We start from the raw sequence: 24,882 nt of genomic DNA on the forward strand, positions 1-24,882 counted from the left end.
TAGCTTCAGCCAGGGAGATGCTTGTGAGTGGTAGAGAGGGGCAATGTCTGCTCCCTATATTGAATTTTGACCCTTATGTTGGAGTTCAAGCTATTGGTGTTTGGACCCATAGGTCGGAGTTTAATGCACAAGCATCTGGCAGGGAACCAATCAGATGTCTAAAACACTATGGATGGGCTAGCCAATTCATTGTTGTCGGTCAGATTATGGACATGATGTGTTCCAACACTTCATTATCTTGGATTTCTATATATTGGATGTGATGTGTTCATAGTTCACGAATGGGGATTATGGGACGTAGTATGGTCTACAGCTCAAAGTTTCTACAAAGGCAACCGATGCTCAAAATGGCATTACTTTCAGGTACAAAGTTGAGGAGAGCAACACCGAGGTGTATCGAGTAGTTCAAGGCCTTCTATTGGGGTGTCCATGGTAGCTTCTTCATCGACTTGGTCTCACTATTGATGTCTACTATGAGCTGCAAAGGGGATGTTAAAGTTTAGGCATCTCAAGTGAACTGCCCAATGTGATCTCATTATTTAGTTTGGCTTTTAGGTATTTATTTTATTTATTTGTCAAAGTCTTTGGTAGGGCAATTTACTAGGCTTGCTATATAAGCAACTCCTTGCCTCCATTGTATACACATTTAATTATTCATTCCAAGGTTGATTGGTGCAGGAGACTCTCTCTCTCTCTCTCTCTCTCTCTCTCTCTCTCTCTCTCTCTCTCGTGCTCACTCCCCTTGACATCTACACTTTCGCGTCGTCCACTTTGACAATATGATGGGATCCGATGAAAGAAGTACTTCATTGAGCCTTTCTCGGCCAAAGAGAAACATTGTACATTGTTAAAAATGTATTTTACGACTAATTCATACGTTAATTATAATAGATTGCACAAAGTGGAAGCAATAGAAATTCACATCATGTGGATTATTCATCTAGGATAACTCTAGTATGTACAAAATGTTGTTATGAGAGAAGTGAAGAGAAGAGAAGAGAAGTTTCCCTCCCAAGCCCTATTCTTGCCCATAAGCAATAAGGATACTTCGGGGAGAGATGTACCTATAGTGGGGAGAGATGTACATTGTGCACTAAATATTTCTTCACAAGAAGGTTTTTGATAGAGCATTGTTGCTTGAATGCCTTCAAGAGAAACAATTAGGACACAAGAGAGATGGAGATAGGAATAGAGATAGATGTAGTAGAAGACATGGAGGTATAGGTTGGGCTTTGAGATGAAAAACAAAAATAACAAAATAGCAAAGCAAAAAACCACCTTACTTATCAACCCCTTCAAGAAAGTTTTCCAATTTGATGAAGATGGCAAAAGATAGAAGACTTTGGCCTTGATTGATTGGAGTTGATGTTTACAATGATGCTTTCAAGTTTAGCTAGTCTTCCTCAAAGGCAAGTGTAGGGCTAAAGGCTAATTTGACATGAATCCTCTCACTACCTCTTCCATGGTTTTAAAAGAAGAAGAGGTCTCCTTTTATAGGTAAAGGGAACCTCCAAGGGTTACACAAGAAAGAGAAGATCCAGTGTGAACAAGAACTGGAAAAGTTTGAAATGAGCTATCCCTGTATGATGTGGGTAGATTGGTGTCCACCATTTTGATAATATCTCCTCAACCATGGCTCCAAATAAAAATATAAAAATAGGGGCAGAAAATTCAGCTCATATGCTACAACCCCCATTTTATATATGTTTTCCAATTTGGATTGGAACCTTGTCTAAAAAAATCATCAATATAGGGTACATTTCTGGCAGCAAAGTCTTCTTGTGATCCCCTTAGCCTAGAGTTTCATTTAATTCCAATGGACACCTCATGCAATATGAAAGCATGACATTGATCCTTGACAAAGTTTTGTAATAATCCTTGCAATAATGCATTAAAATAGGTGTACACTAGGATTTGATTCCTTCCGAGTAGCTATTAAAAAGAAATATAAGAGCATAGAATATATATATATATATATATATATATATATCTATATCTATATATATAGATATATATATATATATATATATATTCTATGCTCTTATATTATATATATATATATATTCTATGCTATTGACGTGTTTTCCCATAGTACTTTCTAATGGTAAAGTAAGAATATGTTAACCTTGAGATAAATAATAGGATGAGATAGAAAGCTTATTATTATAATTAGATATGCATATATACATTATGAAAAATATACTTATGTATCTAAAAAGTCACAAGATAGATCTTGTAGCATTCATTCCCACTATGTATGTGTTACAATACGACATCCACCCCCTCTAAACCTGCACATCCTCTGGTATGTGCCACATATGATTTTATGTATTTCAATTCCCTTGTAGATCTTCCATGATTTCGTCTTCATTGATAGCTTCCAATGCTTCATCTTCACTTTGATTGTCATCTGTGTTTTCTTCTTCCTCAACATCTTCTGGACCAATCTCTTCTCTTCTCTTAAACACCTTGATTCTTTTCCATGCTATGGGGACCTTTACCTTTGTCCCATCTAGTTTAGAAAATCTATAAGTAGCATGTTCATGCACATTCTTTATAACATACGGTACAAACCATCTTTTTGAGAACTTAGGCATGACTGGGTGCTGGTTATCAAGGCTACTATCATACACTAAAACCCAGTCACCTTTGTCAATTGCTTTACTCCTGAGCCGATGTCGCTTATCAAAGTAGTTCTTGTTTTTCAACCTTGCATTTTTGAATCATTCTTTTGCAGCTTCAATGTCTCCAGGTATTCTCTCTAGTTGCTTTATGCGCAATGCAAGGCAATCTTCCTTGCTAAGCCCCTCTTGCCAAGGTAGTACATTCCATGTGGGAATTGTATCTTCAATCAGCATCATTGGCTTTTGACCATACATCAGCTCTGCAAACATGTAGCCAGTTACTAATCTATGTGCTGTACGATCAGCCCATAAAGCATATGGCAATAGTTTTGGCCACTCATCAACTCTTCCTTTGCAACCCTTGGCCAAACCTTTGATGATAGGAGGATTCCCTCTTTCACTCTTTCCATTTCCTTCAGGGTTGTAAGCTGTAGTAAGAGCAATCTTGATTCCTAATTTGGAATAGAACTCCCTTGCTTCCTTGGAGGCATTCATTTTTCCTCTGCCTGCAATGATCTTTCCCACACAACCATAATGGAAAATCACATCATAAAAAAGGAACTTGCACACAACTTCTGTGGTTTTAGCTCTTAATGCTCCTCGCCCTTCAAATTGGTTAGTTAGGTCCTCTCATGTAAGAACTAAGTATCTCATCTAGCAGAGTCCTAAAGGCATTGTGACTAGATCCACAACCCCATTTATAGTGTATGGCTATTGGATATGTAGGGTGAAATCCATCATGATGTCAAACATTTGAATACGTTTGACAAGTTACACATGACTCTACAAATTGAGATACTTTATACATACCCTTCCACCAGTATTTTTCTTTCAACATGGAGAAAGTCGCCCACATACCCCTATGTCCAGCCCATAGACTCTCATGAAACTCTTGCATGAGATTTCCTTTAGTCTCTTTTTTACATATAACCCTTTGTGGTGTAACACCCTTTTGTTAACGATGCTTTCACAAGTAACCCTCCCTCAAAAAGTACCCATGTGATTTCCTACGTATCCTCCTGAATTCTTGTTTATATCAATCATCCTGTTTTGCTATAGTACTCAAGTAGCTTCCAATAAGAAGCCAATCACCTTCATAAATCTCTTTCAAGAACAATTCAAGTGGATTAGTCATGGAGACATTGTTACCTTTGACATGAGAGATAGAATAGAACTTTGTGTCCACATCATCTCCCTCATCAATCATCCGTGACTCATCTTCATACCTTGCCCATGATAGCATATCGATCACTGTATTGTCTTTACCTGCAATGTGCTTAAACTTGAGATTTAAGGACTTAATGTAGGAAATCCACCGTAACATAGCAATGTCTGCATTGAGCAGCTTGTAATCATCCCAAGAAGTGGTAGACAATCTATTTCTACAACCACACACGCACCAATTTGGTACTCTTTTCCATTTTTCAAGGCTGTAACCATACCCCATAACTCTCTCTTTATTTGTGGATAGTTTCTTTGGCAAGCACTTAGTAACTTTGCTCCAAATCTCACCACATACCTATGTCCTTCTTCGTCATCTTGCCCTATTGCCCATCCAGTTCCTGTAGGATTGGTGTCTACTGTCACAATTATTGGCCTATGATAGTCATAGTCTACCTTTCTCAAAGTTGGTGCTGATTGGAGCAACTCCTTTAGATTTTTCATGGCTTTTACATGTGCTTCTATCCATTTAAACTTTTGATTCTTTCTAAGCAATTGATAAAGAGGATCAGCTACATGTGCATAATGTGGTATCCAAATAACAATAATGACACATGCTCCCAAAAACCTTTTAACCTCAGTGATCCTAGTGCATGTTTCTTTCATTCTTTGGATGGCATCTACCTTTGTTGGACAAGTTTTTCTACCATATGGCCCCCACATGTGCCCCACTATGAGCACTTCATTGACACCAAACATAGACTCTTTCCCTGACAAAGTAAGATTCACTGCTTCCAACGTAGACAAAATTTTATCAGAATCATTTATGTGATTTACCACAAACCTGCGACATTCCTTGAGATCCAAAGATTCATCTTTCTCACTTTTTTCACATCCTTTGATATGCAAATCATCAATGAAAGGCATTGTGATTTGAGGAATAAAGTCACGTATGACTTTATTCATCCCATTCATCATATGTGCAACCAAGTTGGTTGCTCCCTGTGGCAAGGTACACATTCTTACCAAAACTAAAGGTGTCCTCATGGTTGTCAAGTCTTTGCTTTCTATTGCAAGATAAAATTGATCATATCCCAAGTAGAGGTCCCCCATTGAGTAGATTGCTCTCCCTGCAAATGCATCTGCAAACTCATCCACAATCGGACTTGTACCTACATTTCTAACTGTCACCTTGTTCACTGGTTGCATATCTTGGATGAAGCGTGGAGCACCATTCTTCTTTGGAATCTTGAACCGCCTGTTTGACTATGGAGCACAAGAAGGCTCCAAAATCCCCATTTTGATCTTTTCATTTAGTAGCTCTACTAACTTTGACAAATGAGCCTTTTGAACTGGAATATGCCGCAGCTTCCAAGGCACATGAGGTATTGTAAAAATTACCATAGGAGGTACAATAGAAGGATCAACATATCCTATTTCATGTGGCTCAAATGCAAAAGCCTTAACATGCTTTGAAAGAATTTCTTTAAAGCATTATGTCTCCTTCTATGTTAGAAACTCCTCGCAACCAATCTACAACTCTTGAAAAGACTCCTTTGTGAAGGTGTGCCCAATATTTTTAGGATTCCTCAAACTTGGTTGCAAAGCAGATCTCTCAATCTTTTCCCTATTGTTGGGTGGTAAGGGTGAAGCTATTGGTTTCACCTTCTTTGCTACACTCTTGTATTTAGTTTCAACATGGACTTCTGGGACAACTGCTTGCTTGAAACATTGGTTTTATTTTAAGGCTTCTATGACTTGATACATTTCCATCTAGAGCATAATTCCACAACTTCATTTTCAAGATGTAAACTAGACTCCATTATAGTATCAAGCTTACCCATAGTATCTACAAAAGAAACTTGCTCACACAAAACCAAAACATTTTCAGTAGGCTCTAGCAACCCACTCTCTTTCATGCCTATTTGTACATTATGTACATATTTTCTCTCACATCTTTTCAAATATTCAAGTTTTGTAAAACATACTGATCCATTCCTTGTTACCAAGGAGCTTGTTGAGAAAGTTTCACCTATTTTTGGATCATGCAAGACCCTTTTGTTTTCTATACCACTCCAATACCACTTTACAATGGTACTTGGCCAAAACCCATCATTTCCCTATGATCATGAAATTTAACTCTTTGCTCACCTTTGGTAGAGGATGATCTCTGAGGTTGTCACAATTTCTTTCAAGGTTTACATAAACTGTGAGAAATTGAACAACACGTTTACCATCTTTGCTTCGTATCCAGGCATAAGCTGAGCCATCATCCTTTATCTTTGTTTCCATTCAAACTGTCACAATGTAGGGTTGTCCAAGGACAAGATGATATGAAGATGTGTCATGTATAAAGAAGTTTTTTTCAACCTTTACATCACCTATTGTCACCTTTACACTTGGACATATTGCGTACAATTCACCTGATGAATTGTTTGCCACTGTCACCATCCAACCATGTTATGTGGCCATTGGCCCTTTACATTTGCTGGAAAGACTTTTTGACATTATATTTATTTCATAACCATGGTCAATCAAGGTAACAAATGGTCCTTCAAGATCACCTACTTTGACCAATGTCTCTATAGTAGCCCATGCCCAATGGCTTCTAGAATAGTGGCTCCTAGGAATACTTTGAGATTCTTCCCCATCACCAGTAAATTTCACTTGCCTTACACTCCAAGAAGACTTGTAGCATCCCACCATAGTTTCATCACCGACTTTAGCACGCACCTATACTCCTTGTGTCTTCACAGTATCACCGTCAACTTGTGGACAAATAGACTCTCCAAGTGTTTGCTTCTTTCGCTTGATGATGTCGATAATTTGTTCATGGAATTCATGCTTGGCTATGCCAAGCACCTCCCCCAAAGTAAAATCAACCTTGCTATTCAAAATCCTCTCCTCTAGAACTTTCTTTAAGTTTGTAGCAAGCTCAATGTCAGATTCTAGTTTGTAAGCTAGTCCTTTTGGCTTACCTTTTGTTGGCTCCTTTTTCTTCCCTAATGTAGATTCCTCCATGGTCACTTCTGGTGAAGGTGCCTCCTGTGTTGGTGGTGCTCACAAAGGTGCTGCATCATTCCTCCCTTCGCTTCTTGTAGCTCTTTTTGAAGGCCCTTCATCACCATTTTCACACCTACGCTTTTCTTCTACAATGGCTCCATGGCTTTGGTAGTTTGTAATGTAGGCATGGATAGACATTGAATCCACTGGATCACTCCACCCTGGGATTTTATTTTTGCGAGCTTTCAGTTTTGAGTTTTTACAATTGGAACTATTTTTTCTAGATTTTGAACCTTGATTTCACACTAATGATATCTTTAAGTATCATTGTTTAGTGAAAAAACTCAAAACCTCATAGTACAATCCTTCAAATGATGATCTGCCGAGCAGTCAGTTTTCGTAGGGTGTGTCCAGCTTCTAATACTCCCCCCCTCCTTGCTCATGTCGTCCCTGACATGGCTGTTGAACTGCTTCTTCATCTTATGGTTTCTCGCATCTTGAGCAGTGACTCGTATCTTGCATGTAAATCTAGTAGTGTTTGGCCGAATATATCAGTGCTGATGGTGAAGAAGCCGGTGTAGAAAGCTTCTTCAAAGGCCTGGAGGTGATAGGATGGCAAAAACATGATCCTTTGATACAATGCATGTATCACCTCCTTGGAAGGCTGACAGACAGATCGTATATACATCTGTAAGTATCTTGAAAGAAGAAGATACTGTCTATCGCCTGGCCCGGTTTGAACGTCTCGAAGACTGCCAAAAGGGTTTTGCAAATCTTCCTCATCATAATGCAAGAAAGGTCAGGTGAGCCAGTGGACAATTTGATGGCGTCCATTAGGGTTTTCACCATGTATTGAACACTTATTTTCTCGCCTGCCTTCAAGCATGGCAGCTTTGGATAGTTTAGCCAAGTGGGTTGGCTTCTTTGTAGTAGCTCTTGAGCCTTCCACATCCGCATCCTTGGTAGAGGACAGAAGCTTAAGTTATCTCTGATGATTTTGGGTGCCTCTACCAAATGGATTAGGTACTGTGGATACTTCGTTAGCCATGCCTTTCTCCACCTGGGCTGGGAGTCGACTATCAACTTTGCCCCTTCAGGCCTGGAGATATCTGTTGTGTAGAGTGGCACTGTTGGCTCTTCTCTGATTCTCTTGTTGATGGTGGCGGCTTCGTACTTTAGCAAAGGATATGGGAGAGAGGGATGTAGCCATTCACGCCGAAGGTTGCTGGCGTCTATCTTCTGAATGGTCATGGATTTAAAAACCCTCTACTCCCATTCCAATGCTTCCTTGGCCGTTTCTTTGATTTCTGCTTCTATGGTCTTGCGCAGCTTCTCTTCCTCTTCTTGTGTCAGATCTTGTGGCTCTTGAGAGGGTCCTTCAAGGATTTCCTCTTGCATGGGTGTGTCCACAGGATCTGCCACATTCTCTAGGTCTATGCCTTCCATGGATGTTGGCCCTGTGCCTTGCTTGCTCTTCTGCCTGCTGGCCTCTTAGCTCTTCTATATGCTTTTGGAGTGTCTGTTTCTCTTCTTCAGCTTGTTTTCCCATGGTCACGAGGAGGTCGTTCAAATCGGCGTTTATCTTCTCCGCCTCCTCGAGCTTTCTCTTGATATTTTCTAGCTCATCTTGCATTTCCTTCTGCTCTTCTTCCATGTGTGTTTGCATAACCACCGACCCTTCTGCCATCATCAACCTTTGCTTCTTCTCTAAGGTCAACTCTTTCTGAATCTCTTTCATTTGTTCTTCATAGATCTAGCTCTCTGAAGTGGTGTGAGTCGAGCTACTAGCATTGACTCTGGCGGGAGATGCCCGTAGCCACTGGATGGTTTGATCTTTAACTTTAAGCTGGTCCTTGAGCTCAAGGACCTCATCCTGGCTAGCCTCTTGCTCTATTTATGCCTTCTCCTTGGCATTCCGCATTGCTTCAAATTCCTTGGACTCCTCAGCAAGTTGTAGGGTTAGGTTATCCCTTTCCCATTCTGCATCTGTCAATGACTTGCTGAGTTGTCTATATTCCTCTTCGGCTCCTTGCACTCTTTGAGCTGCTTCCTGATTTTCTCTTTTCATTTCTTGGCATCTTTGCAATGCCTTTGCCAGAATGGCTTGCAGCTTTGATTCTCTCTCTATCTGCCTTTGGCTTTGTTTTTGTAACGTGTCGACTTCAAGCTTTATCTGCACTTCAATGGTTTTGAGAGTTGCCATTTCACTTTCTGAGGCCATTGATTGTGCCCTTAGCCCGGTTAGCTTGGTCATCACCACATCCCAATAATTGGTGGGTGGGTGCAGGTCCACTGTATCAGTGGCCATCTCCTTTAGCTCCACTAACCGCAGGCTTTGCATTTGCTCTTTGGGCCCCGTGCTTGCCAAGTCAAATGCGACTGTGGCAGCCTCTTCTTTTGTATATCCGGCAGCTAGTAGGTCTAGAAATGTGTTATACCTTGCTTAATTTGGCTTTGGCTGCTCACTTTTAGGCTTAGTCTTTTCTTTTGGTTCTTACTCTTGGATTTGTTCTTGCTTTGAATCTTCTTGATCTTCAAGTTTGTCTTGCTCCTCTTTCTCTTGAGTCTGTGGAGGGCTACGAGGAGGTGGTGAGGGCGGTGAGCTGTACTCAGGGCTGGGCGGTGGAGTTGTCAGCTTTTTCTTGAAATCCCTGTCCTCCTTTGTCTTCCTTTCTCTTTCTTGGCCTTCCTGCTCCTCTAGCAGTTGCCGTCGGACTTGCTCCACTTCTGCTTTTGTAAATGGTACATGTGGGATATTTTCTGCCGTGGCATCCAAAATCTCAAAATTCTTAATATAGTCGTCAATCTATCTCTGTGTACCCTTCGGGATGATCCTGACATTGCTTCTAGAGATGGCTTCCATAGCTCATTCAAATCTCCTTTGAGGGCTCGGCTCTGAAACTTTCCATCAGCCGCTCTAGCCGCGCCGCTTTCTGTGATTTCGTCTCTTTTACTAGCACTTGGACAAATTCCTTCTTTCCCCTCTTTAGCTCTGGCTACTCTTCTTGCATGGTTTCTAACCGGCGTTTCAACCTAGTGCCAACCCTTGGTGCTTTGGGCTATTCCTCTTCCTTATCTTCCTTGAGCCTCAGCCAGTCGTTCTGTGATGGAGGGTCGGGCCATCTTCCCTTGGCATGCAATGCCCCATAAATCACCTTCGTGATTAGCTCACCCGACACGATGTATGTGGGGTTCTTGTTGCCCATCTTCACCAGATTATCATGTATATAAGCTGCATAATTGATTACCTTCCGCTTGCTTTTCTGCATTGCCTAGGTGAATGTTGTGGCAATTGCTCCAGGCGGCATTATGTACTTTTGTGGCTGCTTTGTACACATATGAAAGTACTGATTGTACAGCTGACTCATGATTTCCACTTTGGGGTTGGCAATGTCTTCAAAGGTATAGTTGCCTTTGTTTTCGGTGTACACCTTTACTTAGTCTCTTCTTTTGGTTACACTATCCCCTTTGTTGGAGAGGTCTAGTGCAACTGCCACTAATCTCTCTGTGATTATAATCTCCGCGTGGCTTGCCCTATCCGTTACTCTGGCCACTCCATCTTCCTTGATTGTCGTCACAAATTCCCATACTCTTTTTATGTCAATACCTGCCGGCACAGCTTCAAAATAATTGTGGAGATCAATCTTCTCCAGGTACTCTGCCATCTTGCTTCTGACAAACTCATTGAGATCCCGCGGTAGCATTGGTAGCTCTATCACATTTCCTTCAGTGTCTTTGAACACGCCTTGGTAGATCCTTAGATCATTGGACTCTAGCAAGTCCTCTTGGATCCACATGCTTGTTGGCTTTAGATTTCCTTTTGGTATGACGAAGGGATCTACTTCTTCCAAATAATCCTTTATGGTCATCCTCTTCTTCTTTGCCGGTGACTTTGCGGCTGCCATAGATCCTGTTGCACTCAGTAGTCCGAAGTTAGCGTTTTTTCCATATCAGCTGAGAAACTGAGTTTTATCTATCCAAATGACTTGAAAATTGAAAATAAAACTTAAAAGGAACTTGGGAAACTGTGCATGTGCTCACAATAGGATTCTGTCCAAACATTTTCATTTAGACATCCTACGCGTAGGATGTCTTTTTCATCAGATTTTAGTGATACTTGACATGCTGGTGGTCCTTGGCTTGAACAACATGGCTATGTGATTGGATTTGGATTTGGGCATCAAAAAGTGTATTTTTGGCCTGATTCAGGCTTTAGGCTACAAATTGGGTAGAAAGTCCACAACAGGTAGCAAATGATATCAAAATGGATTGAAAATTGACATATGGGCTCCTTGCACCATGGTAATGGCTCCCATGATGTCATTCTTTGCACAGTAGGTCAAAAACATGCTTGAGACATCCTACGTGTAGGATGTCTATTTCATCAAAATGGCTTGGGATTTGTTCTGTGGGTAGTCCTTGGCATGTGGAACATGGCTATGCTCTTGGATTTTGATTTGGACAAGAATTGATGTTGGTAAGACCCTGTGTAGTGTTTTTGGGCTCAAAATGTGTATCTTGGAGGTGTTGGGGGTCAAAAATGATTAGAATGGCTTCAAACTTGGTATATGAGCTCTGGAAGATGATATGAAAAGATCTGGAATGTAAAAATACCCTCTGTAGGCCAAAAATGTCAAATAGACATCCTACGCCTACTTCATCAATTTTTGCAAGTAACCATACAGATTGGTTCGCTATGTGCTCATGAATGTGTTGTGAAAGTTTCATGTGATTTGGACAAGTTTTGGTAGGTCTATGGATCATTATTGCCTCTATGCCCTAACTTTGCGTTTTTTCATGCATATGAGGTCAATGTTGGTCCAAATGTGATGAAACTTGGTGGCTACCATGTAAAGGCTATTCAGAAAATATGTGTGATGAGAAATGCTGGGTTCTGTGCCCAGAAATGGCCTTGAGACATCCTACACGCCGGGATGTCTCCTGATGATTTTTTCATGGAAACTATCACTGGTGCCTGCCCTTAGTCCCCCTGAGTCCCTTTTAAGCCTAATTTCAACAAAAAAGTCAAATGGATAGAAAGTAACTCCCTGTGTGGATTTCAGAGCCTCCGAGCCGTTTTCTGACTTTTGGAGTGATTTTCGGCGATGAAATTTCTTGATATTGGTCTCCTTAGCTTCCCGATCCCTTGGGGATCCTTGTTGTATGGTTTTTGTCGACTTTGGCTTCACCGGAGCTCCATTTGGCAATTTGTCGCTCTAGAAGCACCCGTGGTTGCGTTTACATGTCTTCGATGACTTGTGGTGCTCTACCACCATAGGACTTGGTTGTTGATGGTCTAGGAAAGTCGCTCGTGAAGTTTGGTGGCAAATGGACATGCGGTTTGGCTGCGAGAGCTATTTGACGCTTTGTGTGTCTAATGCCGTTTCTGAAGTTTAGTTTCGCTTCGGGTCACCTTTTGGTCATGTGGGCTATATAGACTTGACGAGCATGTTGAGATACTCCTACCCATGAATTTTGGTAGCATTTGGGCGCCTCTCCCCGCCGATTTCCCATTTGGTGGCCTCTTGTGGGATTCTAGGAATTAGGTTTTTTTCTCGATGGTTTTCTACTGCCGTTGGACATCCAAGACTGGTCTCCTATACTAGGGTAAGCTGCCGATGAAGTCTCATTGCTTTTGGGTTAGCCGTTAGGTGGCCACTTCTACTTGTAGGTCTCTACTCCCCGCTTTGTGTGTGAACCCTACGCTAGTTTTCGCGACAAAACGACAAACATGCGCAAAAAGCTCAAGGTGGTGAGCCTACCTCTCATGTCTGAAGCCCGTCGAGTAGTCATGCGCGTCGTAAAAGTTGCTGGAAGTTCCGCTCACTCTAGGTGGCAGAAGCTCTCTCTCAAAGGTCAATAGTGAAAATGAGCTTAAAATGAAGTGAAAATTTCTTATAATGGAGGTCCCCGAACCACTTTTCATGAAATTTGACATGTGTTCCCAACTTCTTGCGAGATGCGGTTTAGGCTAAAACATTTCTTGATTTGGACTTCATTTGCCCCGTTTACCAGAAATTTGACATTTCGGTCAAAATCTGGCCAAAACACGCTTTCCGCTCCAGTCTCATAATTGCACCCACATTGTACCATAGGTTTTCCTATAGTCACTGATCATCCCCATATATATATATTTTTCATTACGACCGTTTTTCACCTGCTTTTTGTAATTTTGAAGTTTTTCTACCGAAAATTAACAAAATTAAAAGAAAAATAGCAAATCAAACCCAGAAAATCCACAAAAATCATAATAAATCAAAAACATCACCGCAAAACATTATATACACTCACATGCAATTTTTATGGCCGGAGTTCTCCGTTTTACCAATATTTTGCCCGAAAAATGGCTATTTCTACTTATATACACACACCTAGGGGCTTGATTTGGCGTTTGGTCCCATATACCTGTAGATTCATGCTGTATAAGGGCATATGTACTTGGGTTAGTCCAGAAAATTTTGCAATCAAACAACAACCCTTAAAAATAGTCAAAAATCATGCCCTTTTTTGCTCTTTCTGCTATTAGGTCCGCATTTGAGAATGCCTCCCCCCCTCTTAGCCGGAATCCTCCCGGACGACAAGGTATCGCCTCGAAGTATGTGCCATTCACGGATTGGAAAAATTGTGTTAATGCTTGGCCGTGTAATGTGGCCGTATTTTATGCATACTCGATCAATGCATGGAAAAATTAATGTTGTGCAAGAGAAGGGTATAAGCAAAATGCTTATTGACATTCGCCATTGAGGTTTCCTATTTTCTTTGCAAGTAACATCTCTAACTCTACTGCTCTCTGTTTGATTGTCTTTCTTGAAAAAGTCGCTTGCTTTGTCGCTACTATTGATATAGCCCTAGTTGTCTCTTTGGAGAGAATTGGCTTGGCCGGAATGGCCGTAGACCTTGTCTCTTTTGCTTTCCATGTGTAGATTTGTTTGTCTGGTTTTTGTAGGTTTCTTGTTACTTTCGTGGTTGCCAATGTTTTGTTGCTGATTGGCACCCACATAAGTCGATTTGTCGGTTGTGAATGCAGCTGTCCGCCTTCCGATGTTGCTTGTACTGAAGGGAGTTCCTTGTGCTTCGGTTTTGGAATCCAAATGCGAGTTGCATTTGAGTTATTGCTGAGCATTTTCTTTGGGATCCATATCTTTTTTATTCCCTTGGTTTTTGGTTGAACTATCTGCTTCGGTTGAATTCTTCCGTTGTATTGTTTTTTTCTTGCCATGTGATTTCTATCCTTCCATACCCATATTTGTTTTTCTCTTGTTGGTAACTCTGATCTGTTCACTGCGGTCGGTGACTTGTCATACTTGTAATGAACTATGTTGGCAGTTCCCTGGTGGTTAGCCCTGGGTATCATGTTGTTCTTTGGTGGCACCCTTCCTTTCGGCTTTTTATCCAGTGCAGTGAATTGCTGGCAGCTGATTATTCCGGGGTTGCTGAGCAAAGGCTATGACCTGTTGTTCTTGTGCATGCTGAATTATGACTGCATTCGTATTCCAATCTATCTGCACATTGTACTCTTTTTGCCAAGGTTGTCCCAACAACATGGGGTGTTGTGTGCTTTCATCCTCAACTACATAAAATTTATGTCGGTAAATATATTGATGTTGTACATGCAATATAGTCCAGCCCAATGTTTTCAACGAATGTGATGTACTACTTTCTAGCACTTGTGGAGTAGGATGAAGTTGACTTGGGGGCTTGAGCTGTTTGTATAATCAGTAAGAGATCAAATTTGCTTGAGCTCTAGAATCAAGCAATGCCATCGATTCAACTTGATTGCTACCCACTTTGACTGCAATTATTGGCTCTACTGTGTGTATCAAACCTCGTTAGTCGAATGGCATTGATTCGCAATGGTGCTCCACATTGTTGTTGTTGTCGCAACAGTCTTCTTTTTGCAATGCGTTCTTTTGCTTCTACTTGAGCTTCTTCTCGTACCCTCTGTTTCTCCTTCATTCGTTGTTTTTCTTGATGGATTTGTTGAAGCATATACTGTGTTAGTGGTAAATGATATTTCTTTAATCGACACCCACTAATCCAATTTTGCATTTCTTCACCTGCTAATGTAGCAAGCTTGACAGCTCCGCTTTGTGATAGGTCACTAATCACAAAGGGTCCCATCCCTCGCTTTTCAAGTTTCTTGGCATGTTGCTTTAAAGTATAAACAAGTACATAATCACCAATTTTGAACTCTTTCGTGCGCACATGCTTGTCAAAAAACTCCTTTTGCCTTCTCTTTTTAGCATAGATCGAAGCTACAGCCCTCAAGCGGAGTTCATCTAGCTTTTCAAGATCATCTATTCTTGAAGAGAGCACATGCTCTGTCCATTCTAGGCGTTTCACTACTCGTAGAGTTGGAATTAAAAACTCTATGGGTAATATAGCATTTAGGCCAAACACCATGTTGTACGGTTTCATTTTTTGTAAGCTACCTTGTATGCCCATAGTGTTGAGTGTAGCTGTTGATCCCAATCTATTCTTGACTCTGACACAATTTTACTGAGAATCGTGCATAGTGTTTTATAGGTGGCCTCAGCTTGTCCATTTGCCTGTGGATGGTATGGAGCAGATTTCCTATGTATGACCATGAATTCCTCTAGCAGATATTCAATGACTTCATTAAGTAACTGTGTTCCACGATCACTGATAATTTCCATTGGTAAACCGTATCTTACAAAAACATTCTTATACAAAAAATGTGCAGTGGTCCGTGCATCTGCTTTTTGTGTTGCCTTGGCTTCCGCCCATTTTGTGAGATAGTCCGTAGCCACAATGATATATTGGGTATGGGTGCGATATGCTGGAGGTGAAATAGGTCCCACAAAATCAATGCCCCATTTTGCAAATTCCCTTGCTCCCATCATTGTCCGTAGTGGCATCTCATCTCTCTTTATCGGCACCTTGGTGCGCTGACATGCGTCACAACGCTTTACAAACTCTTCAGCATCCATATGCAATGTAGGCCACCATATTCCTGCGGTTAAGACAATTTTTGCCGTCTTATCGCCTGAAAAATGTCCTCCACTTATACATCCATGTGCGTATTCTAGAATCAGCAGGTATTCACTTTCACTTGCACAGATTCTAAGTTGATTGTCCTTTCCTCGCTTATAGAGTTGGTTCCCAATTAACTGAAAGTCACGAGCCTCCAACTCTATAGCCCTTTTTTGTGCTCTTGTTATGTTTTCAGGAAACGTCCTTGTGGTTAAGAAGTCAATGATATATTGACTCCCTGCAGGTGCAATGTTCACCTGAAACAATGTCGCGTGGTCCATTGGTCGTTTGGCCCTACATATAGTACAATTGGTAACATAAGCATGTGTGTCTGCGTACATAGTTGGCCAATAAACCCCTAACTGTTTCAGTCTTTGGTGTGTTTTCACTGTTGACAATGAAATGCACAATCTTGGACATGTGGTTCCTCAAGGTAACACTCGAATTCTTCCGGATTTATACATAATCGTAGAATTTAGTCTGATCCCAGATGATACAGTCGTCCTGCAATCAACTGGAAGTTTTTTGTTTGTCAAATTGTTTGGTGTTTGGATCTGTCTTCCGTGCTATCAAACCTACCTCCAAAGGAAAGAATGCTAACAATTTCCTGAGACCATTTGGGTATCATTTCAATATTGAAAAGATAAGCATCTGGTATGTCATCATCTACTCCTTCAGGAGCTTCCCCGTTGTGTATCCTTGAATGATGATCCGCCCGTAGATGGGTTTTACCCTTTTTGACCACCACTGTGAAATCAAACTCTAGCAATATAATAAACCAGCGTACAATTCTCCCTGTATTGCATGGTTTATTCACCAGATACAAAAGAGCTTGATGATCTGTGAAGAACACAAATTTGTTTGCGAGCAAATAATGCCGAAATTTCTTTACAACATAAATCATTCCTAACCCCTCTCTTTCGGTGGTTGTGTAGTTCTTTTCTGCACTGTTTAATTGTCGGCTGGCATAACAAACTGGAAAATCCATTGTTCCGTCTCCAGGTTGAGCCAAAATACTCCGATTGCATATACAGAAGCATCAATGTGAAGATGGAATATCTTTTCCCAATCCGGTGCTTTAAGTACAGGTGCTGATACAAGGTTTTTCTTCAGCTTTTGGAATGAAGTTTCACACTCCTCGGTCTAGTCGAATTTGACTAGCAAACGATACAGAGGTTGTGCGATGACTGCATACATATATATGAATCTTTGATAATACCCACAGTGTCCCATGAAGGATTGCACTTGTTTCGCATTAGTAGGCCTGGGTAGGTCTACTATGACTTTCACTTTGTCTAGGTAAGTGGTTATGCCATTTCTTGAGACAATGTATCCTAAGATGCGGCCTTGCCTAACCATAAAAATACACTTTTCTGGGTTAAGACAGATTCCATATGTCCTGGATTTTTCAAATACCTTTTGCAAATGGTCAATATTCTCCTCTTGTAGAAGAGAGTGTACACAAAGATCATCCATGTATATTTTTAAGAATATTCTCAGGTATTCTTTGAACACGTACGTCATTAACCTTTGAAAGGTAGCTGGGGCATTAATTAAGCCAAAAGGCATAACTCGATACGCATAAATTCCCCATTCTGTGGCAAACGCTGTTTTGTGTTGATCCTCTACTGCAATTGCCAGTTGGTTATATCCTGAAAACCCATCTAGAAAGGAATAAGCTCGTTTCTCGGCCACCCTCTCAAGTACATGTTCTGTGATTGGCAAGGAAAAATTGTCCCTTATGGTAGATGCATTTATCTTTTTGAGATTTACACACACTCGCAGTTTTCCATTCTTTTTGGGGACTACCACAATGGGTGACACCCAATATGTATGTTCGATTTTGTAGATGAATTCAGCTTCCATCAGCTTGTCAATCTCCTCTTTGATTCGTTTAGCAAATGTGTCATTATATGTATAAGGACGTAGTTTGCTAGTTTGTATCTAATTTCAAAGGAGTTGTATGTTGACATATCGATGGATCAACTCCTTTGAGGTCTTTGTAGGACCATGCAAACACATCTTTATACTTCTTGAGAAGTTGTGTTAGCCGTTCTTCTTCTTAAGACTCTAAACCGGTTGCTATATAGACCGGCTGAGGCTTATTTCCTAGTTCAGCGAGGTCTATCTTTTTTGCATTTTCCGGCCCATCGTAAGATTCTTGGTTCGTTCTTTCTCTGACTGGTGGTGTCATTATGATTTTTCTGTCTTGGATGGTGAATTTCTGATAGTGTGATGGTACATTCATGTTTCCTTTTTCTGAATCCCCTTTACCATCACTATCTCCCTTAGTAGTCCATACCTCTCATAAAGACCGTTTCAGTTCTTGGTATTTCTGTTTACGCTCCACTCTCGTCCACTCTTGGTCTTTCGTTATTTCTTTTTTTGATTTTCGAGATTTTGTTTCTGTTTTAGCTTTTCGTACTTGTCTTATTTCCTCTCGCGTTCCTTCCTATCTTCTTGATATGTGATCTTTTACACAATCCTCTGCTTTCACAAGCATCAGATAGTGAGTTTTACCTTTTATCCTGGGCATCAGGTTCTCTCTCGCTTTGTTTCCTGCTCATTTTCTCCTATAACGTTCCTGGTGTCTAGGGTGTTGATTAGCAAAATCATAAAACTTGATATTCTCTGCTTTTTTTTCACGCTCACTTGAGTTGTCTGAACACTCATTATCTGCATCATTATTTACTTTCAGATGCTCAATGGAGTTATAAACTCTTCTAGTTTTGGTGGTTCTACAATCTCATCTCTTCCTGGTATAATGCTTACCATGTAATAGGGTAGCACATCATAGCCATCCTTATCGCAAAATTTTGTTGTTGGACTATCTGTAATGGTACAGACATCCAATGTTGCTAGTATGTGTTCCCATTCTAGAGGTTCCAAGGCATCTTCAGGAAAAGGTTTCGGAATATACTCCTTGTCCTCAATCGCTCTTTCTAAGACGCTGTCAGGAGTTTTTTGGAGCAAGGGATTGCGCATATGTACATACACATGCATGGTGCATCGAATAAAGGATTGCCCATTTTCCATAGCCAGGTGGTTACGTGGGGCCCACATGTGTACAGGTAGGACACCATGTACATAGTGCATCGATTTTCACTATTACCAGTACCAGTGTGTTTTTCCTACAATAATGGGTTGGTAGCACTTAAAACTTCTCGAGGAAGCTATCCGCGGGCCGACAGTGGCGTCAGATGGCATCTAGTGGCTTCAGGAGGCCGAATGGGGTCAATACTTGCACGTGGATAAGTACAGACACAACGTGGATGTTTTCTTGTGATAATTATGCAGAAAGGTCATCATGAGGACCATATTTTGGAGCCACTTCACGTGGTGGCGAGATGCATTATTGAAAGAAGCTGAGTGTCAGGTGTGCGTATGGATGGAGCAGGGTGACAACTATGCACTGCGAGGTCAGTTTTTGGCCTGTTCAGGGTCCGTTTGAGGTCATCTGAAAGGCCAAGGGTGCCCAAGTAATAAAGCTAAGTGTGGGAAATGAAAAAACTAAGAGAAGACCAAAAAAAACGTGGAGAAGAGAGGAGGAACAGCCGTAGGTGTGTTTTTGGAGCCTGTTTTGGCCGTAAACTGCTCATCCGATGTCAGATTTGAGCACTTTGACATTGTAGACTGGGGTTTTGGGCCGTTCCGAACGCGATGGCGCTGTCCATTTTTCCGAATTACTAATTCTTTTTCTGATTTTTTGGCTGTGTAAGTTTCTCCTATTGAGCGAAGCTTCTGCTCCAATTTGTGATTGTATCTGGTATCTTTTACCCATATTGTGTGAGCTATTTGCGCCATTGGTGTTGGCCCAAGATCAATTGTATCTACACATCAGAAATTCTTCTCTTTTGAGATGAGTTTTGTGTGTGTGTGTGTGTGTGTGTGTGTGTGTGTCTGTGTGGAGTGGGAAAGTGGATAGTCTCTCTCCTCTCACTCCATCGGTGTGTTCCCTGTCTCGGTCAGGTGTGTTGTGTAAGCCAAGTGGTGCCCCATAGTGTGTGTGTGTGTGTGTGTGTGTGTATCATTCCAAGAGTGTGTGTTGGGTTGTTATAGAGGCGCTGTGTGTGTTTTCATCCCGCTCCATTCTTTTGGCGCCCCCACGGAGGATCTTCTTCGAGTACCTTCTGCTTTGAGCTTCAAGCTTCGAGATTCAGGATTACAGATTGCAGGTTGCAGGTTGCAAATTACAGGTTACAGGTTACAGGTTACATGGACAGGTACAGGTACAGGTGATTCACACAGGTACATATATCTGGAGTACAGTGATATACTAGCAGTGGTGTCACTTGCAGTTGTTGTGGGTATGCATCACTTGGCGCCTTCTTGAGCGCATTGTCTGTTGGTATTGTACGTTACTTGTGGAAACTGCCATTGTACGCCTTTGTGGAGCCATATATGGTTTTATTTGGAAGTCCCAGCCATTTCTAAGACTTGGTCTGGAAGATAGTCATTTCTGAGACTTGACTATACGCGATTTGCATTAGCTTTCGTGTGAGGGTCGATAGCGTGAAGTTTTTGTTGAGCTGGGGGATTCTCAAATGTGGAGATCCTTTCGGTGATACAGGTAGCTGGAGGACCCTTTTCGTGACCTCGCCATAGGATATGTACTAGTGATTCCTACTTGATGCTCAGGTTCTATTGTTGACAGTTTATGCATACATATACAATCTATATTTTGGGTTCACACTGCTCTACTTCTGGGGAAACTCTGCCAAAATTTTTCCGAGTTGTGATGGCTGTTTTTTTGGTCTTTTGAGCAATTTATGATGTTATGATGCTGAAATTTTGACAAATCAGAGGATAAGATAGGTGTGCTTCCTTGGGAGCTTCATGGTTGGCTTTAATGGATGATCAAAATGGACCTCAATTCATGCCTTTTCATTTAACTCAAAGAATCCAGATAAATGTTCACGTGTCCAGGAAGATTTTTTTCCAGCAGCGTATAGTCTTTATGTTCGGGCCAAGAAGATTACGAGAGATACTGGAATGTCCTTTGCCTGTTGTAATTCCGATGATTAACTATGAAAACTCATTTGATGTGCACGTGTTTGTCCTTATCTAAAGTTGAGCTCCATTGAAGTTTCTGGGAATTGAGTCAGTCAAAAGTTTTGGGTTCTTGCACGTGTGTTCGAAGGGGTTCTCAAATCATAGTAGCTTGGGTAGCCATGGCTTTCTCTTATCCGGAATTTCATGGAAGAAATGGTGAAGATGCGGAAGACTTTCTGGAGCAAGTCGAGGTGGCATGCATAAGCAACAATATGTGTGATGAGGAGAAGATTTTGAGGCTATTTGGATTGCTTTTGAAAGATGAGGCCCGTGTTTGGTTCATGGATTTGGAAGCTAAAGAAGCAGTGGCTTCTTCTTATGGTTTGAGTCTTGACAAGTTTATAGAAGCTTTTTTAGAGCGTTTCCAGTTTTTTAAAGATGCAAATGCATTATGGAATGAGCTCAATGCTCTTAAGCAAGGTTTTTGTCAAGGTGTTGATGCCTATGTACAAGGTTTTACAGATTTATGGACTCGTTGGTGTGTTGATCTTAAGGATGACACTCCCCCTTGTTCATTGAAGAAAAGTTCTTTTGTTGATGGTTTGTCACCTTGGTTGCGGTTCGAAGTTGAGTTGAAGAGGACCGAGTCTTTTGAAGATGCAGTATGCATTGCAAAGCACAAGGAATGGAAGTTTAAGCGTATTGAGGAACATGGTATCAGTACAGGTATGCATGTGCAAGATGGATTTGACATGGAAGATGAAGTTAAGCCTAAGCAGGTGAAAAGTAGCCTATCCTATGATGTTTCTCGTTTCTTCCCAAGGTCTATTGTGAAGCGTAAAGATGATTTGCAGGTTGACAGGTTTATGGAAGAGCCTAAAGAGGTGAGTAATGCTTTGGATACAGGATTGAAAAGTCTTGAAGAGGATGCATTGGCTACTTGTGTACCTTGTGATTCTGGGTGTGAGTGTGAGGTTGAGGTTATTGATGGTGAGCATGTATCCTTGGATACTAGTTCCTTGGAAATTAGGGAAGAGGGCAAGGTTGAGAGCCATTTTGTGGATTTGTTGGATATGGAGCCTGTTTTGAAGCCATATTTTGATGTATGTGCAGTGATTGAACCGATTTGTGAGCATGATTGTGGTTTAGAGCAGGGATCTGTATTCTTGGAGACTGATGAACCCATGCTAGAAGCTATGGATAGTGGTGCTAGCCATGATTATGATGTGGATAAAGTTATGTGTGATGATGAGTATGCTTATGATGATGAGAAGGGGTTTGGCATATATGAGTCCAATCTCAGCTATGTGGATGCCTATGCTAGGGATATGTGTGCTGCGGGGATACTTTTGTGCTTTGTATATCAACAACTTTACCTTCACACAATGCTTTTAGCTCCTTGGGTGCATGATTTGCAGGTTGTTGCTATGGCTGGTGAAGCCAAGATGCCAGGTGATGAGTCACTTGAGTTGTCTATATCGGTTGGGTTGAATGTGGCATGCAATATTTATGCTTTTGGAACTCCAGGCAGGGCGGATGTGCTAGTTGAATATGCCTATGGTGCATTTTGGTTGATTGTTGACAAATGTACGTGTGGTGTTATGATGCTTCTTGTGAATCAGACGATATGCCTTTGGCCTTTTGATCCAGGTGGAATGAGCATCTACTAGTGCTCCTGCTGAGCATGAATGCTCTAGCAGGCTAGGGGGTGGGCAAATTATGTCAGGAGTTTTTTGGAGCAAGGGATTGCGCATATGTACATACACATGCATGGTGCATTGAATAAAGGATTGCCCATTTTCCATAGCCAGGTGGTTACGTGGGGCCCACATGTATACATGTAGGACACCATGTACATAGTGCATCGATTTTCACTATTACCAGTACCAGTGTGTTTTTTCTACAATAATGAGGAGTTGGTAGCACTTAAAAATTCTCGAGGAAGCTATCCGCGGGCCGATGACATGAGGTAAGCAGGTGCGTCATATGGCATCTAGTGGCGTCAGGAGGCCGAATGGGGTCAATACTTGCACGTGGATAAGTACAGACACAACGTGGATGTTTTCTTGTGATAATTATGCAGAAAGGTCATCATGAGGACCATATTTTGGGGCCACTTCATGTGGTGGTGGGATGCATTATTGAAAGAAGCTGAGTGCCAGGTGTGCGTATGGATGCAGTAGGGTGACAACTATGCACTTCGAGGTCAGTTTTTGGCCTGTTTGGGGTCCGTTTGAGGTCATCCAAAAGGCCAAGGGTGCCCAAGTAATAAAGCTAAGTGTGGTAAATGAAAAAACTGAGAGAAGACCAGAAAAAACGTGGAGAAGAGAGGAGGAACAGCCGCAGGTGTGTTTTTGGGGTTTTTGGAGCCTGTTTTGGCCGTAAACTGCTCATCCGATGTCGGATTTGAGCACTTTGACATTGTAGACTGGGGTTTTGGGCCGTTCTGGACGCGATGGCGCTGTCCATTTTGCCAAATTCCTAATTCTTTTTCTGATTTTTTGGCTGTGTAAGTTTCTCCTATTGAGCGAAGCTTCTGCTCCAATTTGTGATTGTAGCTGGTATCTTTTACCCATATTGTGTGAGCTATTTGCGCCATTGGTGTTGGCCCAAGCTCAATTGTATCTAAACATCAGAAATTCTCCTCTTTTGAGCTGAGTTTTGTGTGTGTGTGTGTGTGTGTGTGTCTCTGTGTGGAGTGGGAAAGTGGATAGTCTCTCTCCTCTCACTCCATCGGTGTGTTCCCTGTCTCGGCCACGTGGGTTGTGTAAGCTGAGTGGTGCCCCATAGTGTGTGTGTGTATCATTCCAAGAGTGTGTGTCAGGTTGTTATAGAGGCACTGTGTGTGTTTTCATCCCGCTCACAACGCATTCTTTTAAGCTTCCGCAATGTGAAGCTCCACACATCCATAGCTCTTTTTGTTGCCCTAACCATGCCGGGAGTTCTGACCCTGCTAATGTAGATGAATCAAACTCTTTCACTGGTGTCTGGTTCACATCCTTGTAACTATGGTCTTTCAGGTGTATTTTGGTTGTTGTCTCACCATGTCTGAGGTATATGTGGTCCTAACCCTAATCTTGGACCATCTTCAATTATCTCATGAATGGTCTTCCCAAAATGATCTCGTAATTGTTCTTTATGTCGAAATCGACTATTGCAAATGTATGCTCATACTCGATTCCGCATGAAGTGATGATCACTTTTTCTAAGAGTCCTAGAGGCTTCTCCATGAACCCATCTGCCAATTGCAATTTCATTGTGGTAGCTCTTAAAGCTGGTTTTTTCTATTTTTTAAAGATTTCCTTGGTGGTGATAGAAACTCCACTGCCAAGAATAGCCTTGGAAACTACTCCTTGGAATTCTACTGGTAGCATGGTGTTTCCATCTTCTTTCTTGCAATACCTTCCAACTTTGTTTAATGGTACTGGCCTAGTGTTTAGTTGAGGCCTGTCCAATTCTTTGAGCCCTTCGTGAAGCTTCGAGGTGGGGTCTTTTACTCCAAATTTTTCTAGGCATTTGCCTACTGTGGTCCACATGTTTGGTCGTAACCATAGGAGTTCGGCTCATGTGATTGTGCATGCCATCGGGGTGGACAATAACTCAATCAACCCTTGTGAATCCATCACTTTGTTAGAAGAAAGTCTTTGAGATGGGACTGCTCTCACTTCAGACTTGGCTTCATACTCTCCTAGGTAAGAGGGTAGAGTTTTCAGCGAGTCTGGTTGGCTGTGCCCCAAACTAATTTATCCCTGGTCTCCCCCTTGTGAATGTATATCAAAGTCATTTGTGACCTTGCCTCAAATTATTCAATAGGAGGTAAGATCCCATTTTTCTCTTTTCTCGTGCTATTCATGTGAGAACTTGCCCTGTTAGCTTCGTTGGCATCATGGATTTGCTTCCACAGATCATCTAGACCGTTACAGTCCTTACCCATTTCTGTCAATGTTTTAGGCTTGAACCCGTCACTTGCCTCATCTGTTTTTTTTGGCACTATGATAGGTTCTCTCCTAGACTCATAGGCATTCGTGAGTCTTTCCTTCATTTCTACTTGTTTCTCTAAAGCTGGTTGGATAGGGGTTGGAGCTGGTATTGCATGCCAATTTACAGG

Source organism: Adiantum capillus-veneris, chromosome 19, assembly GCF_014529385.1.
Source record: "Adiantum capillus-veneris isolate H3 chromosome 19, ASM1452938v2, whole genome shotgun sequence".
Classification (NCBI taxonomy): Eukaryota; Viridiplantae; Streptophyta; class Polypodiopsida; order Polypodiales; family Pteridaceae; genus Adiantum; species Adiantum capillus-veneris.